The sequence below is a fragment of the Rana temporaria genome, chromosome 1 (genome assembly GCF_905171775.1).
Source record: "Rana temporaria chromosome 1, aRanTem1.1, whole genome shotgun sequence".
NCBI classification, from domain to species: Eukaryota; Metazoa; Chordata; class Amphibia; order Anura; family Ranidae; genus Rana; species Rana temporaria.
The window spans coordinates 294,654,366-294,678,650 of NC_053489.1; the positions used below are offsets into that span (position 1 = coordinate 294,654,366).

The 24,285-nt window shown below is 45.0% G+C and overlaps 1 protein-coding gene across 1 annotated transcript in view; it reads left to right on the forward strand.

The window, feature by feature from the left end:
- The first annotated feature begins 17,662 nt into the window (after positions 1-17,662).
- The window catches only part of MLANA (melan-A), a 31,500-nt gene continuing 24,877 nt past the window's right edge, over positions 17,663-24,285 (forward strand). The window contains exon 1 of the mRNA XM_040357556.1: positions 17,663-17,761. The gene's annotated coding sequence lies outside the window, so the exon portion shown is untranslated. The remainder of the gene's footprint in view (positions 17,762-24,285) is intronic.

The following is a 24,285-nucleotide window of genomic DNA, read 5'->3' on the forward strand; positions in this document are numbered from 1 at the left end:
TGCCATTCGAACCCATATAACCTATTATTATTTTTGATATAGAAAAAAAAAACGCACTGGGCGGCATGTGGTGTGAACTGGCTCAGTTTACACCTATGCATTTTTTTTAGTTGGTTTTCAGTTTTGTAGAAACACACTACTGTCCATTTAACATGGTTTCCTACGGGTCACGTTCACACCTGTGCATTTTACGGAAAGGGCCAGGCACTTATTTCTGGTTTTTGGTTCCGTAGACTTCAATGGATCAAAAATGTGTATTGAAAAACGCAAAATGCACCTGGAGTATGAAAACTGCAACCTGCATAGGTGTGAACCAGGCCTAAGGCTTGATTCACGCTAATGCGTTTTTTGATGCTTTTTGCATTTTGGAATTTTATTAACATGGGTTCCTATGGAACACATCAATGCATTTTCTGTACCTCTGCGTTTTTGGAAAGGGTCCGGGACTTTTTTTCCTGCAAAATGCAGCGCTTTGCATGTAATAGATATCAATGGACCGGCATCCAAAACGCAAGCACTGCGTTTTTACCACGATTTTGCCGCGTTTTGCAATTTGAGTTTTTTTTTTTTTTACAATCACTATATATAGCTGGTTGTTAAGGAGCGGCCCGGGAAGCTAGAAGTCTGTTAGAGTAGGGCTAAGGCTGGCCATACATTATACAATTTTCTTGTACAACTTTCCTTTAGATTTATCAAAACCATACATAGTGGAACCTCGGATTGTGAGTAACGCAGTTAACAAGCGTTTCGCAATACAAACACTGTATTTAAAAAAATCCTAACTCGGTTTGCGAGTGTTGTCTCGCAGAACAAGCAGGATTCAGGCCAAAGCGGTGTGCAGTACCACGTTTGGCCTGAGGTGGGCAGGCGCCAGAGCCGAGCAGAGTAGAAATGCACGGAAAGGCCCGAGGACAGCGCGGCTGACCTTGGCAAACCTCGGGAACTGAGTCTTTCTGCGGTTTGCCGAGTTCAGCCAAAGTGTTCTCGGGCCTTTCTGGCCGTTTCCGAGGCTCTCCGGTGCCCCCCCACCTCTGGCCGCATGCAGTATTGCATGCCATTGAAGTCAGTGCAGAACAAATTATTTTAATTTCCATTGATTTCTATGGGGAAACTCGCTTTCTCCTGGAACGGATTATGCTCGTAATCCGAGGTCATACCTAAACACTTTCAGTTTATATGCAATCAGGCAGACTCTTACACTACATAGTTGAAGTTAAAGCGAAGCTCCGCCGTAAAAAAAAAAATATTAAAAGCCAGCAGCTACAAATATTGCAGCTGCTGAATTTTAATAAATGGACACTTACCTGTCCTGGGGTCCAGCAACGTCGGCAGCAGAAGACGAGCAATCGCTCATCTCTCTGCTGCCCCCATCGCCATCCTCGGTGAGGGAATCAGGAAGTGAAGCGTTGTGGCTTCACTGCCCAATTCCCTACTGCACATGCGCGAGACGTGCTGCGCCATCCTCACTGGTCCCCTGATGTGTTCTGGGAAGGGGGGGGGTTACGCACTACCCTCAGGTCCCCGCAGTGTGTTCCCGGAAGTGGGTGCAAATGCCTGTTCCGATAAGCAGAAGTTCCACTTTAGGGTGGAGCTCCGCTTTAAATCTAAAGAAAATTGAATTAGAAAATGTTATGTTTGTAAACCCACTTTTGAAAAAAAATAAAATACTAACACCTGCAAGACAAAGGCATAATGAGCTAGTATGCATAGCATACTAGCTCATTATGTAATACTCACCTGGGATCGAAGCCCCCGCTGCGGTGCCCGATACATAGCACTGGCCGGCGACATGTTGTCCCGGAGTTACTTCTGGGTATCGCGGCTACGGTGCTGTGATTGGCCGAAGCCGCAATTACGTTACTCCCACGCATGTGCACGGGAGCCGCCAGTCATGGCATGACCTCCTTTAGAAAGGGCACGATCGCCGTTTCTAAAGTGCGTATGCGCTGTAGACATTGGTGCACATCTCTATTGTTAATAGAGGAGATATTTCCAGCATTCCAGCATCTACAGGTAAGCCTTAATCTAGGTTTACCTGTAGGTAAAAGTGGTTGTACAGGGTGGGTACATTGTACAGGGGACGGGGTTGGGTAACTTACATAGTATAGTTGTCAAGGTTGTGAAACATACATAGCACAGGGGTCCAGTTTGGTAACATTCACGGTAAAGGGGTTTGGGTTGGGTAACACACATAGTACAGGGGTCGAGGTTGAGAAACATACATAGTATAGGGGTCCGAGTTCAGGGCCAGATTAAGAACATCATGGGCCTGGTGCTGAGGATTTTGGTGGGGCCTTTTAGGCTGCATTCACACCTCCGCGGCAAGTAATGCCGCGTACGCGGCGTATTTTGCCGCGAATAGTGTAACTTTTTTTTTACAAATCCTTCCTATTGCTTTGTATGGCCGAACGCCAATGCTGCCTGAAAAAAAGGGTCCGGGACTTTTTTTCATGCCGCAGGTGTACGGCGTCTATGAGATGTGAACCATCTCATAGACAGCAATGGGAATTCTCCCCTCCAGCGGCACGAGCGGCCGGTGTCGGGCGTTTTGTCGCGGAGGTGTGAATGGGGTGTAATAAATAATAAATAAATGCGTGGGAATGACATGAACGCAGCCCAGCCGAGGCAAGTGACCAAAGGCACAGAACCCAGAAGGAAGACCGGGTGAAGATGGAAGTGCCCGGGCCCCGCCTGATTCATCGCAGCACTGGAGGGCTCAGTCTGAAAATTGAAGTGTACACTAATGTGCTAATATGCTGTGCATACTTGTACGTTGTGGCATAACCTACCCCAGGGCCTCTAAAAAGTAGTAATGTCAGGAAAGTTTACTACCGCTTTATTATCACAGGATCCCAGGAGCCTCTCATGGGGCCCCCTACTGACCCGGTGGACGGTGGCCCTTGGGCAGTGCCTAAGTGCACAGTTGCCAACATTTAAAAAATATTTTCAGGGCCACTTTTTTATATAAGTGCTATATTTAGAGTACCTGAGATCCCCGATGTTCCTCTATACATCATAGTAGTAATCACAAAATTAAATGAGTACTAATAATGGGGCAGAACAAATATGAGAACTGATATTTCCTTTAGTTGAACTAACAAAAGTGTGTCCATTCTAGAGCTGGTAACATTGAGGATATTCAGTATAATTTTAAAGAACTGTTTTTGTGGGTAAGCGACATAGGGGAGGAGTATGGACGGTATATAAGTGGGAAGTATGTGCAGGTGAGGGAGAGGAATGTGGAGGGTCTAACAGTGGGCACTATGTAGAGGAGAGAAGTACTAAGGGTACGGAAAAAAGCACTATGTACAGGAGAGGAGTGTGAAGGGTATGACAATGGGCAGTATGTACAGGAAGAGTGAGGGGGTATGACAGAGGGTAGTACGTACCAGAGAGAAGTGTGGAGGGTATGATGGGGCAGTATGTACAGGAGAGGAGTGTGGAGGGTATGACAGTGGGCAGTATGTACAGGAGAGGAATGTAGACGGTATGATAGTGGGCTCTATGTATAGGAGAGGAGTGTGGAGGGTATGACAGTGAGCAGTATGTACAGGAGAGGAGTGTGGAGGGTGCGACAGTGGGCACTAAGTACAGGAGAGAAGTGTATGACAGCAGGCACTATGTACAGGAGAGGAGTGTGAAGGGTATGACAGTGGGCGCTATGTATAGGAGAGGAGTGTGGAGAGTATGACAGTGGGCACTATGTACAGGAGAGGAGTGTGGAGAGTATGACAGTGAGCACTATGTACAGGAGTGGAAGAATGTTTAGGGACTGAGTAGTGGTTAAGCGGGTCATACATGGATTGAAATTACGCCAATTATGCAGAGACCAGCCATAGTCAATCTATGTATGGGCTAGCTGGTTTTACACAAGTCAATCTATTAATCAACTTGAGTACAACCAGCCTGTTTTTTTTTTCTTAAAACAATCAGTGCTGCCAGCTAAAGTTAGCAACACTGATCATTGTACGCACTGGCAGAACACAATAACACTGCAGGAGTGATTCCCCCATCCACAGGTCAGCAGGTGAGAGAGTGTGTGGGGACAGGCTGGGGAGAGATACTAGTCAGTGGCTGGGTAGGCACTGGTAGTATCGGAGCCAGATACACACAAGTTACATAGGCCACGATCGTTAGAGCGAGAACAATAATTCTAGTACTAGACCTCCTCTGTAACTCTAAACATGTAACCTAAAAAAATGTAAAGCATCGCTTAGGATACCAAAAAAAATTGTGCTAACTTAACTAACTAACTGTTTTTTTAATGAATGAAACATTTTTTTCCAAAAAAACATGTTTGAAAAATTGCTGCGCAAATACCGTGCTAGAGCTGCACAATTAATCGTTAAAAAAATCTCGATTCAACCCCCCTGACGATCTTCAATGCAGAGTTTGCTGATTCTTTCATATAACAAGTGGAGAGACTTTCAGCTGTCAAAAAAAATATCTGGGCAGTCTGCCAAGTTTTTAACAGGAAACATTGTAACTGACACTTCCTTCTTAGATCAAAGGGATACACTTCTGTGTGTAAAGAACAAATCTGAGCAGTCTGCGAAGTTTGTAAACAAAATTAAACATTGTAACTAACTAACATTGTAACTAAATTTAACCATTTAAAGTCCAACGCTTATTTCTTAAGTTAGAAAGCAATATTATTTGCTAGAAAATTACTTGGAACTGCCAAACATTATATATATTTTAGCAGAGACTCTAGGGAATACAATGGCCATTGCTGCAATATTTTATGTCACACTGCATTTTCCCACTTCAATGAATAATAAAAACCATAAAAACAAAACAGTGAAGTTAGCCCATTTTTTTTTTGTTTGTTTTAATGTGAAAGATGATGTTACGCCACAACAATCATGAGAGAATCGTGATCTATCTTCTAAGCAAAAAAATTGCAATTCTCATTTTAGCCAGAATCGTGCAGCTCTGTACCCTGCAACATAAAAAGTGCAAAGACCACCATAGAGTAATTTTCTAGCAAAAAACAAATGATGATTTTTACATGTAGTAGAGAAGTGTCAGAATTGGCCTGGGTGGCAAGGGGTTAATTACCATGAGTAATATACAAATAATTATTATAAGCCCTGTGATCCTATCAGTCTGCTGTAGTGTGTCAGCTTGTATTTATATTGGCCTCTCTGAATGTAGCTTTTGACAGGCTGTGCAAGCAGACCCGTATCTCCGGAACCATAAATGATAGCCGTCCCATATTTTAACCAGTTGTGGGGTAGCTCTTCCCATGCCTACCCCCAAATGTGGGGTTTCTGTGACCTCTGGTCATCGAGCTACAACCCCCCAAATTCGATCTTTTTTTTTTTTTTTTGGCAAATGGGCCTATCTTGAGAAAGGGGCCTGGAGCTGCAGCTCCATCAGCCCCATTGTTAATCCGGCCCTGTCCGAGTTGGGCAACATACATAGTACAGGGGTTCCGAGTTGGGTAACAACTATGGGTCCAGGTTGGGTAACATACTTAGTGCAGGGGTCCAGGTTTGGTAACATATATAGTACAGGGTTCTGGATTGGGTAACATATGTAGCGATACCCCCGGAGGAGCCGCTAAATGATTTGGGACCGGCCTACTAAGTTACCCTGGCAGTGTCTAAGGGTGTAACTGTGAGAATAGCAACAGTGAGTGGAGGTCCAGACATCCAAACAAGAGTTTTCAATGCTTTATTGTCCAGGCCAAACACGGCCAACATCAACATACATTATGAAGGTCAAGGTTGATGAAGGAAGAAATAGAACCATGCGGTATCAGGCCTGGATATAGAACTGAGCAATACACTGCTCTGCATTAAAATAAATGTATACACGTTGCCACTCTGCTCGGAGTGGGTAAAGTGCCCCCGGACAGACCTCTATAATAGGCCTGGCAGCCGGAGCGTCACTCTGAATAGTACTGGGAGGAACAGGTCTCTCACACAGACCTGTCTCTAGGGCCCCCGCCACAGGCCAATTTCAATAGAGGACTTAAGTAAATAAGGACAGAGAATCCTCCCAGTAAACTTCTTTTGCAAATGGTCCCCGGATGACAGCAAGCATACCTGTCAGTGGTCCGGACACCCGATCCCAAACTAGGATCCTTTCAATAGGCCTCGGAACCCAGTGGAGCACTGGGGTCCCTTCTCTCATCAGGAAGAGGTTCGCTGCAAAGTTCAGTTCTGACCAGGTGGGCCATGCCGGCGGGGTCCATGGATGTGCGTACCCTGAAGGTGGGTACCGCACCTGGAACGGGGACCCCGAGGAATGTTTTCGACACATGACCTCCCTCACAGATATACCCTCCCCCAGCATGCCCCGCGAGGGAAAACATCCTCTAATTGGCTGCTGGGAGAAGATATGTTCTGCCAGAACCCCTCTAGCGCCAGCTGCCGGTCAGGGGTGGCACTGCACTCCCTGACCACAGTCTGACCCAGTGGAACTTCCAGAATGACAGAGATGATCAAATTTAGACAAACATTGAATGGGAGCAAGGTAACTCTCCCGTTCCCCACTAAATTAAAGCGTAGTGCCCATGCTGAATGCAAGGGGGCGCTACATACTCCCCCCACTTGAAATGACACTGTCCCCAGTGTCCTAAAGCATTCGAGCCCGAATGCTGACCTGATACCTGCTAAAAAAAAAATAGGAAAAAAGAAGCAAAAGAAGAAAGGACAGAATTCACACATTGTAATAATATTCTTAAAACGGCCTAAGACATACGACATACACAACCCTGCTGACTATCTGCCCATTCTCCGCAGTAATCGACAACAGGTGGGTTCAAAACAGTCCTGCATAGGAGAAAAAAAAACACAAGCAAAAAAAACACATACAGAAAATACAATATCTCTCCTATTATTTACAATCTCTGAGGTTTGGATTGAGACTGCATGCTCAAGCCTGAACGCGAAGTCTCCTCCCCCAAAGAGCTCTAAGCTAACAAGTGCTGTGGAAGATTACTCTATGCAAGAATCATACAAATAAAACATAACAGTATTATTTTATGATGAACGATGCAGAACGCTGCCCCTAATGGTCAGCGCGCTGGTACTGCAACAGTCACAAATCCAAGGATGCCAAAAATAACAGCAAAGGGATGTGACACAAAAATGGAAGGGGAGAAAAAAAAAACACAGCTCTTTCTCCTGGTGAAATGTTCTGAAACTGCTATAGGAAAGTTGACCAAGTCCCCACTCTAACTGGCTGAACCCAAACCCTCCCAAGAGTTCTTGTGGTTCTGGAGAAGTAAGGGGGAAAAGGGGGAGTCCAGGAAAAGAAAAAAAAATGTTAACTGGAGTGGGGCATACTTGTCCATAACTTCCCTTTTTTTTTTTTTAATAAATGCCCGACCATGACAGGTTGCCTGATCACACCCAGGGCCCGGGTAACAGGGGTAACAGGAGCATCAGCCTCCCAGATGGAGAAACATGTCCCGGGCTGGAGGAACAGTGAGCCTAGCCAACGAAGGAACACATAGCACACGATAGGCTCACCCGCTCCTCATGGCAAACATGGGCCGCTGGATGCATCCCAAACGGGGAGCTTCTTTTTCCTTCCTCTTCTTCTTCTTCTTCCCGGGACCCGACATTCCCCAAAGCCCTGCTGCTCCGGGAATCGGGATTCAAACAAATGGTCAGGGAGGTCACCATCGTCCGTGTGAATACCCTCCGACCAGCGGTCAAGCTCTGATGAATCCTCGGCCTCAGAGGGAAGGTAGGCCCTGTCTCTAGCTGAAGCTGCGGCCCCGTCAGGCCGAATGAGTTTCCTCAATTTGCCCCAGTCAATGGGTTGGACAGGCCTTCCATCAATGGACGTGTACCGAACAGAGGCCGCGCCGACTGGGACGGCCTCGCAGGTGGTCTTGGCTTGTACGCAGGCCACACAGGCCACAAACTCACTCAACGGTTCCCTTTCGCCCGGCGGGCTTACCTCCTGGGAGCCAACAATCCAGGCAGCCGGCAGGGGAACTTTCTTGAGCGTGCTCTCATCATCCGACAGGCCGACGGGGTTTGCGCTCCCCTCAGCGGGAGAAACCTCCGGGCCATGAGGCCTCCACCTCCGCGGTGACGGCTCCAGAAGATCTGTCCACGCGGTAGTCCCACGGGGGTCCCGCCACTGGCATTGTGGCGAACAGGGGTGCCTGGCAAAGGGCAATAGGCGGACGGCCAGCTCCTCACATCTGGGGCACCGGAGGCCCAACATCTCCGTCCCCTCGTCAGACAGCAAAATAAACTGTCCCGCCGTGGACAGCCGAACGCCCGTATCCGTCACGGATGTTCCAGTCTCCATAGGCTCAGAGAACAGCCTGGGAACAGTCACAGGGCGCCTCAGGGCAACTGGGGTCTCAGAAGTTCCGGACATCTCTCCGGTAGCGATCCGTGCCTTTCGAGGGAAGTAGTGACTCTGCCCCCTTGGAGCAAAATTGGGCGTTCCTACTCCCCGTTTGGCGTGAAATTCTCTGCACGTCACACGCAGGGGAGGGTGGCTCCGCCCACTTGAGATGGAACCGGGACCCCGCGTAAAGTTTTCCTCTAATTGGCTGCTGGGAGAAGATCTGTTCTGCCAGAACCCCTCTAGCGCCAGCTGCCGGCCAGGGCTGCACTCCCTGACCACAGTCTGACCCAGTGGAACTTCCAGAATGACAGAGATCATCAAATTTAGACAAACATTGAATGGGAGCAAGGTAACTCTCCCGTTCCCCACTAAATTAAAGCGTAGTGCCCATGCTGAAAGCAAGGGGGCGCTACACATACATAGTGCAGGGGTTCAGGTTAGGTAACATACATAGTACAGGGGTCCAGGTTGGGCAACATAAATAGTAGAGGGGTCCGGTTTGGGTAACATACATAATGCAGGGGTCAAGGTTTGGAGATTTGCCCGGCAGTGTCCTCCTGCTGTTCCTCTTGGTTAGGATCCCTCTGTGTGTTATGAAGAAGGGTCCCTTCCGAACGTAAGCCCAGGCCTTACCCAGGGCCGTCTTTAGCACAGGTCAAATGGGGCACTTGCCCTGGGCCCAATCTTTGTAGGGGGCCCTGCGCTACCTGTGAATTGGGGTCCCGACGCTGACTTTGCAGATTGCACAGAGGACACGGGAGGCTGTATACCCAGCAGTGAGGGGGTGGGACCGGGAGCTCCACAGACGTGCTGACCCCGCCCCATGTAGCCTGTATGCTCAGAACAGAGTGGCTGTAGTTAGAGCAGTGATCAGAGTGGGTGCGTCAGTGGAGCTCCCGGCCCCGCCCCCTCTATACTGGCTGAGGAATACAGAGGTCCGGGGGGGGGGCCGGGAGCTCCACTGACGCACCCACTCTGATCACTAGCTCTAACTACAGCCACTATGTTCCGAGTGGAGTTCCTGGTCCCGCCCCCTCTCTGCTGGCTAGCGCGAAAATACAGCCTTCGAATCCTGAGGTAGGGTTTAATTCTGACTTAATGAGGGTTATAGTAATTGTAGAAGCCCCCCCCCCCCCCCCCCGGCTCAGCTTTACACCATTCGTCTTTCCACTCTCCGTGTTTTTTAAATCGTATTTAAAACTTTTTTTATTATTTTTTTTCCATCATTTTTATTGTTTTCTGTATAATTTGTTCAAACTGTAATCTGTTATTATGAGAATGTGTCAAATAACACTTATTGGAAGAATATGTGCGTTGATGCGTTTTTTTTAACAAGAAATCCTTTTTTTTTTTCTTAAATCAGTGCGAATGCATATGCGAGAAAAAATAAACGTATTTCTTTCAGCCTCCATTGCGGTGCTTTCATGTGTATTTAGAAAAAATAAATAAAAATACAGCCTGATGCATTTTTCCTTTTTTTTTTGCATGTACAAGAACGCACATGAATGTGACCCAAATGCATGTAAAATCGTAGTAAATAAAACATTTTTTTTTTTTTTTTTTTATATACCATTCTATGTAGTGTCAAAACTTTTTTATTATTTTCTTTCCATAATTTTTATTGTTTTCTGTATAATTTGTACAAACAAGAGGTTATAATACAGAATGTGTCAAATAACGCTTATATTGGAAGAATATGTGCGTTGATGCGTTTGTGTCAGTCCTCTGGCAACCAATCGCAATCACTGCCTGATTTGATACAGTAAACTGATTTTAAGTCTAGCTGATATTTATTGTGTGTCTCAGAGCAGGTGGAGTGCAAAATTGCATGGGGGGGCAAGAAATGTTTTGCCCAGGGTCCAATCAACATTAAAGACGGTCCTGGCCTTACCCCCCCCCCCCCCCCCCCAGACTGGGGAGCTACTCTCAAGGGACCGAAAAGAATAACATTCAATCTTTTAAGCCTACCTGAGTCTCTCATCCGACCCAGAACAACACACAGACTTGGCTGCCAGCAAGCCTGAAAATGTACCTACACTAATGCACACGATCGGACATTCCGACATCAAAACCGTGGATTTTTTTCCGACGGATTGTTCGCTCAAACTTGTCTTGCATACACACTGTCACATAAATGTTGTCGGAAATTCTGAACGTCAAGAACGCGGTGACGTACAACACTACGACGAGCCGAGAAAAATGAAGTTCAATGATTCCGAGCATGCATCAAATTGATTCCGAGCATGCCCAGGATTTCGGTGGGTCGGAATTGGCTACAGACGATCGGAATTTCCAACAAGAACTTTTGTTGTCGGAAAAATTGATAACCAGCTCTCAAACATTTGTTGTCGGAAATTTCAACAGCAAATGTCCGATGGAGCATACACACGGTCAGATATTCCGACAACAAGCTCACATCGGACATTTGTTGTCGGAAATTCCAACCATGTGTACGCAGCATAACTCTAGCAACGCTTGGGGGTGCTATATATGATTGAATCCACCAATTTCAGATGAGTTTTGGGTGGGCCTAGCAGTCAAGCATATAATATTGTATCCTTTTTTTCTTCTATAGTCCATCACTTACATTTAGTGACTGGTAACAATGTTTTAAGGGTCTGGATAGACATTTGTTTGACTATGTTTATACCCTCGCAATTTTAATTGTCATTATTTTTGAATGGCAGCATTTAACTCAACACTAGATTTTCCATATGAATGAGTGCAAGCTGTAAACTCATGACCATCATGTGAATAAAGATCAGCCTGACTGAAAATATGTGGTTTCTTCTTGGAAGCTGTGCCTGCGGAATTTTATATATGATACTGTGTGTAAAGGGATGCAAGCAAAGGATCAGCCCAGTGAAAACTATTAGGATACATTCGCCATTCTGCATTTTTCATGCAGTGCATATTAGTCACAATAATATTCAGTGCATAAGTGTCACGGTGGGTCCTGGTGATAATCCACTCAAGATTAAGGCAGGCAATGCACGGTTTGAATCTCAGACGGGTGGTTCAAACTGTGTATGGGCAGGCAGAATGTTGTGCGGGCGCACCCCTGCCGCGAGCTCCGTGACCGCGCCCGCAAGACCCACAGACTCGATGTCCGCCGGTGTCCCGCGATCGTATCATGGAGCTGCAGAACGGGGGGATGCCTGTGTAAACAAGGCATCCCCCTGTTCTGCCTTGTGACAGGACAGTGATCATCTGCTCCCTCTCATCGGGAGAAGTGATCACTGTCATGTCACTCGTAGCCCAGCCCCCACACAGTTAGAATCACTCCATAGGACACACTTAACCCCTTCACTGCCAGTGTTATTTACACAGTAATCAGTGCATTTGTATAGCACTGATCACTGTATAAATGACAATGATCCCAAAATAGCACTAAAAGTGTCCAATGTGTCCGCCATAATGTTGCAGTTACGATAAAAAAAACAGTAAAAAATTTTTTTTTTATAAAAATTCCATAAAACTATCCCCTATTTTGTAGATGCTATAACTTTTGCACAAACCAATCAATAAACGCGTATTGTGATTTTTTTTTACCAAAAATATGTAGAAGAATACATATCTGCCTAAACGGAGCAAAAAAAATGTTTTTATATATATTTTTGGGGGATATTTATTATAGCAAAAAGAAAAAAATATTGCTTTTTTTTCAAAATTGTCACTCTATTTTTGTTTATAGCGCAAAAAATAAAAACCTGCCGTAAGAGAAATTGGGAGCTGCTACTTGCCATAAATAACTAGTTTCGTGTCACAGCGCGTCGTCAGGGGAACAGGAGCGTTGATATTTGGAATAGCATGCTCCTGTTCCACTAGGGACGGGCTGTAAAGCCAAACTAGTTGGGTGGGACCATGTACGTGTGATGTCTTTCAAGCCCGCTAATGCTGGCTTTCAGTGAGGCTCCATGTGGTTTGAATGCTATTTATTGTCCTGAATCATGTGAGTACCTTGTGGTGTTTTAACAATAAATGTGTACCATTAGTATTCACGTTATGTAGGGCCTGAGGGCCAGATTCACCAAAGAGATACGACGGCGTATCTCCTGATACGCCGTCGTATCTCTGTTTCTATCTATGCGACTGATTCATAGAATCAGTTACGCATAGATATCCATAAGATCCGACAGGTGTAATTGTTTTACACTGTCGGATCTTAGGATGCAATACCGCGGCCGCCGCTGGGGGGAGTTTGCGTCGTAAACCAGCGTCGGGTATGCAAATTAGGAGTTACGGCGATTCCCGACGGATTTTCGCGTTCGCTACGTCGCTGCTAGTCTAGTTTCCCGTCGCAAAGTTAGTCGTCGTTTGACCTGCCCTAACTTTACTCAGCAATCGTATTGCTGTTTAAAGTATGGCCGTCGTTCCCGCGTCGAAATTTAAAATTTAACGTCGTTTGCGTAACACGTCCGGGAATACGGAAGTACGCTACGCGCATTGCCGTTCGAAAAAATTACGTCACGGCGCGCAAAGCACGACGGGAATTTCGAAACTGAGCATGCGCAGTAGGTCCGGCGTGGGAGCGCGCCTAATTTAAATGGCACACGCCCATTTGAATTGGCCCGCCTTGCGCCGGAGGCCGCCGGCGTAGGTTTTCATTGCAAGTGCTCTGTGAATCAGGCACTTGCGATGAAAACTTACAGCGGTGTAACGTATCTACGATACGTTACGCCGCCGCTCACCTACGTGAATCTGGCCCTATGTACCTTTTCCACTATGGCTGTCTGAGTTGGATCCAAAGTTGTGGCGTTGGTATTGAATATCATATGTTGAAACCCAGTGGACCATACTGATCCCATTGACACCTGGAGGGGTCCATTATCTCTCTTGTGTATTTGATCTCTGTAATTGGGGATCACGACCATCTAGTAAGAGGCTTGATTACGGCGGAGCATTGCTGGCCCAAGACATTGTGCTGCCTGGGTCCAAGAATAAAATGCTGCCCCCCCCCCCAAAAAAAAATTGAACGCCCACCAAAAGGCTCCCACATCCTATGGGACTATGAGAGCAGTCAGAGGGTTGTGAGTGTGTACAGTAAGTGAAATAAGGACACAGGGGTGTCACAGAGATATATTAAATATGAAAAGAATGTAAAAAGCGATAACGCGCATCGCGGCGATCGTTGTTGCAGGGTGTCAGTCTGACACCCCGCAACACCGATCAAGGTAAAGAGTCTCTCACGGAGACTCTTTACCACGTGATCAGCCGTGTCCAATCACGGCTGATCACGATGTAAATAGGAAAAGCCGGTAATCGGCTTTTCCTCGCTCGCGTCTGTCAGATGCGAGTAGAGGAGAGCCGATCAGCTGCTCCTGTGACAGGGGGGGGGGGGTTGTGCTGATCGATTATCAGCACAGCCCCCCCCCCCGAGGATGCCCACTGGACCACCAGGGATGCCCACTGGACCACCAGGGATGCCTACTAGACCACCAGGGATAAAAAAAAAAGAAAAAAAAGTTTGCCACCCTAGACCACCAGGGATGAGGAGGACACAAAAAATGGATGCCAATCAGTGCCGCAATGGATGACAGTCAGTGCCCACAATGGGCATCACTGATTGGCAGGCATTGTTTGGCACTGATTGGCATCCATTAGTACAACACATATGATAGTGCCCATCTATGCCCATCCGTGCCACCTATTAGTGCCCATCCATGCTGCCTATCAGTGCCCATCCATGCCGCCTATCAGTGCCCATCCGTGCCGCCTATCCGTGCCCATCCATGCCGCCTATCCGTGCCCATCCGTGCCGCCTATCCATGCCCAGCCGTGCCACCTATCTGTGCCACCTATATGTGCCCATCCGTGCCGCCTATCCAAGCCCATCCATGCCGCCTATCCGTGCCACCTATCAGTGCCCATCCGTGCCGCCCATCAGTGCCGCATATTAGTGCCCATCAATGCCATCACATCAGTGCCACCTCATCAGTGCCCATCAGTGCCGCCTTATCAGTGCCTGTCAGTGCAATACCATCAGTGCCCATCAGTGAAGGAGAAAACGTACTTATTTACAATGTTTTATAACAGAAACAAAAAAAAAGTTTTTTTTTCTAAATTTTCGGTATTTTTTTTTTTTTTTGTAGAAAAGAAATATCCCAGAGGTGATCAAATACCACCAAAAGAAAGCTCTATTTGTGGGTACAAAATTATAAAAATTTAGTTTGGGTACAGTGTAGCATGACCGCGCTATTGTCATTCAAATTGCAACAGCGCTGAAAGCTAAAAATTGGTCTGGGCGGGAAGGTGTATAAGTGCCCTGTATGGAAGTGGTTAAATACCTTCTTGCACAATGCCACTAAGGAGACCAGTGGAAGGGGCTGAGATTCCCCTCTGACATATGCCAGCCAGCAAAGGGAGGTCACGTGATCACATAGCAGCACTGTGCAAAAAGGTATTTAGAATTATATTTTAAAAACTGGCATACTGTAATTAATGTCATCATGAAACAGGGGGGGAAGTAATTTATATGCATTTCTTTACAGCCACAGTGGAATAGTGACATGAGGGAAGGGGAGGAGTGGGGAGGAGATCAACTCTCACAAGACAGATGACTGAACTGACAGGCAGGGAGGGAGGGGGAGACACTGACCACACAGCGGGATGACAGAGGGACGTATCACAGATCAGCAGCCATGATTACTGTGGTCAGTACACATAGGGGGACATAGGAAGAGGCAGCATCCACCAGGTATTTTACAACATAGAATGGGACAAATTACACAAGTTAGATCATGCTTTAACGAAACAGAAGCAATTATTTTCAGGGTTACAACTGCTTTAATCTTATATATAAGTCTGTAGCATACATGCGCGATTGAGACTTTTTAATAGTGAGTATTACAATCTTCAGGCTCTGTTATTGGTTGCAGATTCCCACGATTAATCACTCCAGACTACTTCCCCATATATGATCCATGTAATTTGGGCCTAACTGGAGACACCTCCTATCTTGTAGAGCTCTTCAGGTACCCCAAGTGCCAGGGGGCTCTAACATGCAAATAGCAACTAGCTTGCATGATCACCAGTTCTAGCCTGCCCTTCACCCATCTACGTGTCATTATTGACTTGTGGAAATGTCCACCAGAGGGATGTGCCCATTTAAAAGCACAAAGGGGGTCAGTCAGAGCCAGTAACCAGGATAACTAGGTGCTATTCAAGGCACCTAGGGTGCTCCACAAGAAAGTTTGAAATCTTTGGAAATTTCTAAAAAAATAAATAAAAATCACATCTACATATGTATTCACAACCTTTGCTAAATACTTTGTTGAAGCACCTTTTGGCACCAATTACAGTCTCATGTCTTTTTGAGTATGATGCTACAAGCTTGACACCTATTTTTCTCCAGTTCCTCCCATTCTTCTTTGCAGGACCTCTCAAGCTCCTTCAGGTTGGATGGGGAGCGTCGGTGCACAGCCATCTTCAGATCTCTCAAGAGATGTTCAATCGGGTTTAAGTCTGGGCTCTCACTATGCCACTCAAAGACATTCACAGAGTTGTCTCATTGTCACTCCTTTGTTATCTTGGCTGTGTGCTTAGGGTCGTTGTCCTGTTGAAGCTGAACCTTTGCCCCAGTCTGAGGCCCAGAGCGTTCTGTAGCAGGTTTTCATCAAGGATGTCTCTGTACATTGCTGCATTCATCTTCCCCTCGATCCTGAGTAGTCTCCCAGTCCTGCCGCTGAAAAAAACACAGCATGATGCTGCCACCACCATGCTTCACTTTAGGGGTGGTATTGGGCAGGTGATAAGCGGTGCCTGGTTTCCTCCAGACATAAAGCTTGCCATTCAGGCAAAAGAGTTTAATCTATGTTTAATCAGACCATAGAATTTTGTTTCTAATAGTCTGAGAGTCCTTTAGATGCCTTTTGGCAAACTCCAGGTGGGCTTTCATGTGCCTTTTACTGAGGAGTGGCTTCCATCTGGCCACTCTACCATACAGGTTTGAGTGCTGCAGAGATGGTTGTTCCTCTGGAAGGTTCCCCTCTCTCCACAGAGAAACACTGGAGCTCTGTCAGAGTGACCATCAGGATCTTGGTCACCTCCCTGACTAAGGCCCTTCTCCCCCAATCGCTCAGTTTGGCCAGGCGGCCCGTTCTAGGAAGAGTCCTGGTGGTTCCAAGCTTTCTCGATTTATGGATGATGGAGGCCACTGTGTTCACTGGGACCTTCAATGCTGCAGACATTTTTCTGTACCCTTCCCTAGATCTGTTTCTTGATACAATCCTGTCTCGGAGGTCTACAGACAATTCCTTGGACTTCATGGCTTGGTTTGTGCTCTGACATGCACTGTTAACTGTGGGACCTTATGTAGATAGGTGTGTGCCTTTCTAAATCATGTCCAATCAACCGAATTTACCACAGGTGGACTCCAATCAAGTTGTAGAAACATCTCAAGGAGGATCAATGGAAACAGGATGCACCTGAGCTCAATTTTGAGTGTCATGTCAAAGGCTGTGAATACTTATGTACATGTGATTTTTTTTTTTATAAATTTGCAAAGATTTCAAACAAACGTATTTCATGTTGTCATTATGGGGTATTATTTGTTGAATTTTGAGGAAAATAATGAATTTTTAAGGGGTTGTAAAGGTACATTTACAACCCCTTTAATCCATTTTAAAATAAGGCTGAAACAGAACAAATTGCGGAAAGTGAAGCGCTGTGAAAACTTTCCGGATGCACTGTACATTTTTAATTGTGAAAAACATGTCAAAAGAAATCTCAGTGGAAAGTCAATAAAGGGAGTGGACTTGTCCCATTCACCATATTGATATTCAGAGCTTTTTTTCTCAGAAAATAGGTGCAGGAACTCAACCACGATCCCGTTCAGATTTCACAAACAGTAGAAGGGTCTTAAGGGGCAATAAATACCAGGATTGCATTACATACAGAATGCAGAGTTCAGGGGGTTACACACAGAGTGCAGAGCTGTCACTTGTTTTGTGTTTACAAGTGATTGTGGTGAGTGGTCACCAAAGAGTCTGAGCCAGAGGTGGTGGAACTGAGTTCCCCCAAGTTCCCCCTGAAAAAAAGCCCTGTTGATAGTACTGGATAGAATGCCACCTTTGTATGTGTGACAGCTTTTTTAGGTAATAAATGAAAAAAACAAATGATAAATAAATGATAATAAGTGATAAAACAAAAACACAAGCCAAGAGACAAAATTCATCTGATGACCATTTTATGTAGTGACCATTCTTACTCACAAAGTTGCAGATTTGTTTCATGAGAGTTACTCAGCGGGTGCCTGGATTCTTGAAGGATGAGAATAAAAGGAACTGATCATTCCAGCTTTCATGCTAATTAAAATAAATCAAAGGGTTACTTAGAAGTTGAACCCGTGATAGTCATAAGATTCATGCACAAAAGATTAAGAGAGAGAAAACTGTTTCAGTATCCAGTACCGAAGTGCAGCTCCATCCATTGCGAGGTAGGTCCATGAAACTCTTTCTGTTCATTGGCAAATCTAATTGTAATGCTTGTAAAGGGAATTTTATTTAAAAAAAATACAGTAAGTTAAAATCTAAACATTCAGAATTAAATTAACTGTAACCAGAAAACATTTTAGAGAAACTGAGACTTGAACAAAAAACATTTACACAATGCTTCCTATCAAAACTGATTGCTTAATTTGATTTGCTACAGATAATATGCTAATTTTCCAACAGTGTAGGGCAATTTACAAAGAATGGCAACTGCAAACATCATAATTGTTCATAAAATTTATTTTATTTTTTCTTAAAAAATATCTATTTTAGTGGCATTGTTCTGCTGAAAATTCAAAATAATTTGTGCAAATTATGAAGAACATAATTATTAAATTATTAAAAATTATTAAACACAATACATTTTTTAAATTAATTGATTTATTTTAAAAAGAATCATGTAAAACTACAGCTAACAGAAAGATAATTAGTTTATTTTTCTACTAGTTTTCCTATTCCGTATGATGGCTGAACACTGCTTTGTATTTTTTTATATTGCAGATTTTTTTTTATTAATGTAGCATTTATTAATAAGAGGTTAGCACTCTTGCCGTGCAACACTCTTTTGAGTTCATTTCTCACTGGGAACACACTCTTTGTTAGATTTATACATTTTGAGTGTGTTTATGTTTTTTTTATCTGACAATAAAAAAAAAACACTGGTGAAATAATTGTCTCCCCCTAATATTGGCTTATATGTGTATGCAGTAGGGACACTGGACTGTGTGCTTATCTAAGAGAAGTAACTGATGTGAATAGTTGTATTGTGCTAAGCCTCGTACACTCGCTTAGATTTTCAGATGACCGAACGTCTGTTTTTTGTGGTATGCTAGTCTCATGTCGAAAGTGAAGAGGTTACTCACAATACGAAAAATTTCGTAAGACAGGTGTTGAATAGTTTTATATATATTCTTTCGTTTCTGAGCATGCGTAATCTTGCTCTTATGATTTTTTTTTTGTACGAAAACTGTACTAATAAAATAAAAATTGGACGTTGAGTTCACATCCAAATTTTTTTTTTATAGTTTGCATATCCAGCTTTTGTGTGACAAAAAAGCGAAATCGACTGTCGAAAGCACCGTACTAACAATACGAAAATCCGCAGACACTTCGTCTTACAAATTTTTCCATCTGATTTTTGTATCGTGTGTACGGGCCTTTAGGCTCTTCGAACTTCATCTGCACCAGAATTATATATAAAAGTATCCCCTAAAACTAATAATTCACATAATAACCAGTAATTGTTTTGCTCTTATTTATTAAATGCAGCATTTATTAATAAGAGGTTAACACTCTTGACCTGCAGCACCCTTTTATGTTCAGTTCTCGCTGAGAATCCACTTTTTTGATGAATGCATTCTCTCTATGTTTCTGTGTTTCATCTGACAATTAAACAAAAAAAAATACCTGCATATTAATTGGCTTCCCCTATTATTGGCCTGTGTGTATGCATGAGATAGACACGTTGGACTCCCCTAAGGGCAGGAACTGATATGCAGGATTTCCATATAAAAAAGTAATATTTTAAAGTATTAATTCATATGATAACTCATACAATAACCAATAATTGTTTTGCGCATATTTATTAAATGTAACATTTTCTGCAAACATGTCTCAATGTGCTAAAAACAATAAAAAAATAAAAATAAAATTATCCCAAAAAAGTGTAAGGACTGTTAAAACTGCATTGCTTTAATTTTTTGTTTTTTTAACAAAAAATTGCATTAATTTTTTTAATTCATTTTTTTCTATTGGTTGAACTAGGACTTGTTTTTTTATTCAACCCGATTAACTATGTAACTATAAGTAATGGATGTATGTTAATGTGTTATTGTGTGTTGATTCATTTCAAATTGTCTGGCAGAGTACCTTGACACACAAAAAACAGACGCAATTTTTTTTTTTTAAGACAGCACACCACAAAACAAGAAAAAGGAAAATTTATATGAAATACTTACGGTAATTTTCCTTTCCTGATGGACTCCATGGCAGCCTACGTGTGGGTTAATCCTGCCTCTCATACCTCATAGGACCCTACTCCCATAAAGTTTTGCTTCTCCCAATAGACTGTGTTCCGTAATATAGCCTACTCCAGCAAAGGGGAGGGAACTCCTGCTGCCATGGAAAGGAAAATTACGGTAAGTATTTCATATAAATTTTCCTTTTTCCTGACAGACTCCATGGCAGCCTACGTGTGGGAAATAACTAGCCATACACACCGGGTGGGCAATTGCTGGTTAAAGAAAACGTTTTAATTGACATTGTCAACAGATAGAACATGTAGACCAAAATTAACCGACGATAAAGATGCCGGTTCTACGCAGTAGTGCTTCATAAATGTATTTAACGACGACCAAGAGGCCGCTTTGCAGATTACTTCTGGAGAAACGTGTCGGGCAGCCGCCCACGACGTGGCCACGCTCCGAGTAGAATGGGCGGTTACCGCTTCCGGAGGAGCCAAACCTTTCGCTTTATAAGCCCCTTGGATGGCCTGTACAATCCATGCTGCAATAGTTCTAGAGGAAGCACACATTACTTTGTTCTTCCCGTGAAAGGAAACAAATCGGTGATCGGATTGACGAAAAGATGCTGTAGCTTCCAGATACTGCTTCAATACTTTCCCGACATCCAAAGGATGAGCATCAGAGTCCTCAGAAGACCGAAAGGTGGGAAGGATGATCTCCTGGTTCTCGTGAAAGACCGATGACACTTTTGGTTTAGAACCTAGAATAGGGATCAAAACAACATGGTCCGGAAAGAACGTAAGGAAAGGCTCTTTACATCCTAATGAGCCAATTTCTGAAACCCTCTTAGCTGATGTTATGGCTATGAGGAAGACTACTTTGAGAGAAAGATCCTTGATTGATTGTTGGTCTGAGTTTTGAAAGTCTGAAAAAAAGTCCAAGACTAGAGGGAGATCCCACTTGGAGAATCTCGGTTTCCTTAGAGGTCTCAGTCTCATAGCTCCTCTGAAAAATTGTCTAACAAGAGTGTAAGTAGCCCAGGATATCCCTGTGAATGCGGAGATAGCTGAAACTTGGACTCTTAATGAGCTAACGGATAGAGGTAGATCAAGACCCATCTGGAGAAAACCTAGAATGTCTTGAATTCTGGGATCACTAGGAGAACCATCCATGGAGGAGGTGTAGTCTGAGAATTTTGACCATATTATTTGGTAGATTCTGTTGGTACTTGGTCTTCTAGCATTTAATAAAGTAGAAATGGCTCCGCTTGGACACCCTAAAGCTTCCAGCCTTCCCCTTTCAAGAACCAGGCCATCAGATGCAGATGGGTTGGACATGGATGAGGGGTCGATCCTTGCAATAGGAGATCTGCTCTGGATTGGAGCGGAACTGGATCCCGGAAACTCAACTGTACAGTACAGTAATGGAAACCACGGCCTGTTGGGCCAGTATGGAACTATCGCCACTACCTCGGCCTCCTCCCACCTGAGTCTCGATAGGAACCGGAGGATGACCGGAATTGGAGGAAAGGCATAAGCCTTGCGGAACCTCCACTGATCCGTTAGGGCGTCTACCCCGAAGGCCTGGGGACAGCGGCATCTGGTGAAATACTTCTCAAGCTTGAAATTGCATGGGGATGCAAACAGATCTACTTCTGGTGAAAAATCCAGTGACAGGATCCAACTGAAAACCTCGTTGTGGAGAGACCACTCGTTGTTGTCGAGAGATGTTCTCGAGAGGAAATCTGCCTGTAGATTCTGAGCTCCGGGGAGATATACAGCTGTCAAATCCCTCAAGTGTGTCTGTGCCAAGGACATGATTGGATTCACCTCCTTCAATAGAGACAGACTGCGAGTGCCACCCTGTCTCTTGATGTACGATACTGCTGACGTATTGTCCATCCTTAGGAGGACTGAAGATCCTTTTATCAGGTGAAGGAAGGCTTGTAGGGAACAAAAGGCTGCGCGAAGTTCCAGAACGTTGGATATGACCTTCCGGGATGGAAAGTCCCACTTCCCTTGGGCTACTTCCTTCAGGTAGAGAGCCCCCCAACCTGTGTTGCTGGCATCCGACATGATCGTGATCCAAGAAACAGGGGCTAGAGAATGGCAATTGAGGAGGTTTTTCCGTAGTAGCCACCAAGAAAGACTTTCCCGCATATGTGATGTTATCCGAATCATTTGGTCTTGTGATTTTGGATCCCACTGCTGGAGAAAACCCTTCTGGAGGGGCCACAACTTCCACTGTGCCCATCTCACCATAGAAGCCGCGGAGACCATGGTGCCTATTATGTTGAGGCATTGTGAGGCTTTTAGAAAAGGAGACTCTAGAGCACAACGGATTCTGTCGCGAACTACTGGGATTTTCTCCAGAGGCAATGAGATGGTACTCAGAGTTGTGTTGAATTGGGCACCAAGAAAAATTAGAGATTGTGTCGGTACTAGGTGACTCTTCTCTTTGTTTAGTAGCCAACCAAACTCGGTCAGAGTGGATATGACCAGGTCCCGGTGCGTCAACAGTTGCTCCTTGCTTTGTGACAGCAGCAGCAGGTCGTCCAAGTAGTGATGAAGACGAATGCCTCTGGTTCTGATCAAGGCTACGACGGCCAGTAAGAGTTTCGAGAATACCCGTGGCGATGTTGTGATCCCGAACGGGAGACAAGTAAACTGGAGGTGAATACTGCCTACCGCAAACCGAAGATACTTTTGGAACTCCACCGCTATAGGCACATGAAAGTAGGCGTCTTTCAGGTCTATGGCCACAAGCCAGTCGCCTGGCTGAACTGCTTGACGGATCGTGAGTAGCGACTCCATTTTGAATTTCTCCTTCTTGATAAAGGTGTTTAGATGTGTCAGATCTATCACTGGTCTCCAGGAACCTGACTTTTTTAGAACCAGAAAAAGAGGTGTATACATCCCTTGGAACATCTCGGCCGTTGGGACGTGTATAGCGGCACCTTGAGCCACAAGGGAGCTTGTGTATGACAGGAGGTCTTTTTTCCTCTGAGCAGGGCATGGTTGTGGGAATAAACTGACGAATAGGTGGATTGACGAATGTCCAAGAATGACCTGTAGATACAGTCTTGACGGACCAAAAATCTTTTATCGAGGCTGCCCAGACATGCCTGATTTGAAAGAGACGAGCCCCGACTCTTTCCGTCTGGGCCGGCTCTACATCAAAAGGACTTAGGGGCCTCACATCCGCCGAAGGAAGGGCTTTTAGCAGGTTTCTGACCAGAGGACTGGTTTCTTCTCCAGTTCTTCCTGAAATCACGCCCAGGTCTGTATCGACGAGCCTCTCTTGCCCGATCTTGATCCTGCTTGGGAAAAAAGTTCCTTTGTCCATAGGGACGAAGATCCTGGGGAAGGAACCCTGACTCACCCCCTGTAGCCCGGGTAATAGCGCTGTCCAATTTATTCCCGAAGAGGGAAGAACCCAAAAAGTGTATCTTGCACCATGCCTGTTTAGAGGCAGGGTCAGCCACCCAAGGGTGTAGCCACAGGGCACGCTTGGACGTAACGGAGGAGAGCATGACCCGAGCCACTAAGCGAATAAGGTCAAGGGAGGCCTCCCCCAAAAAAACTGAAGCCATCTTTAGTTCTTGGACTGGAATGCTTCTGGCCAAGTCTTCAGAGACGACACAGAGTCCATCTCACCTGTCCAGGCCTCCATTGCTTTAGACAGGGCTGCGAGAGCTAAGGCTGGTTTACAAGCCATGCCTGCTGTAATGTAAATAAGTTTTAGATCCGTGTCTATTTTTCTCTCCAGACCATCCTTGAAGGAGACAGTGTCTTCCAGAGGGAGAGTGACATGTCTTACCAGTCTCATCAAGGCTTCGTCAACTAGAGGGGCTGACTCTAAATGTCTCACCTCATCACTCTTGAATGGGTACATTTTTGCTATTTTAGAGAGTAAAGAATTTTTCTTGTCTGTGCCATACCATTCTTCTGTAATAACTTCTCCAAGCTCACCAAGAAGTGGAAAGTTTGGGCGGTCTTTCTTAAGCTGCTTGAAGTACTTCCTTTGCTTGGAAGGTGCTTCCACTGGATCTTCCCACTTTAAAGCGTCCTTAACTGCTTTTACCAAGGTTGGGACCAGAGAAAAATCAAAGCCTGCCGCGTAGTTAACACTTTCCTCCACGCTTTCTGAGGATACGCTTGTGGAGCGGTTAAGCTGAGAGGGCCCCGGAACCTCAGGGCTATCCTGCACAAGGACTGGGGAAGGTTCAACAGGAGGGACAACTGCTTGGATGGCCTCAGAGCCATTCAAAGATTCTTGGACTACTCTTCTGACCAGGGCTTCCACCTGCTGGTCTTCACCTCCTCTTTCCCCTACAGCACGGGAATAACATGGCTCACAGAGGGATTTTCCTTCTGGGACCTGAGCTCTACATCCCCAACAGGATTTTCTTCCAGAGTGACTGGAATGGCGGTGAGAATGGTGACCTGATGTGGATCTAGATCCCTCTCTATGATGTCTAGATGATGACCTAGAGCTTCTAGAAT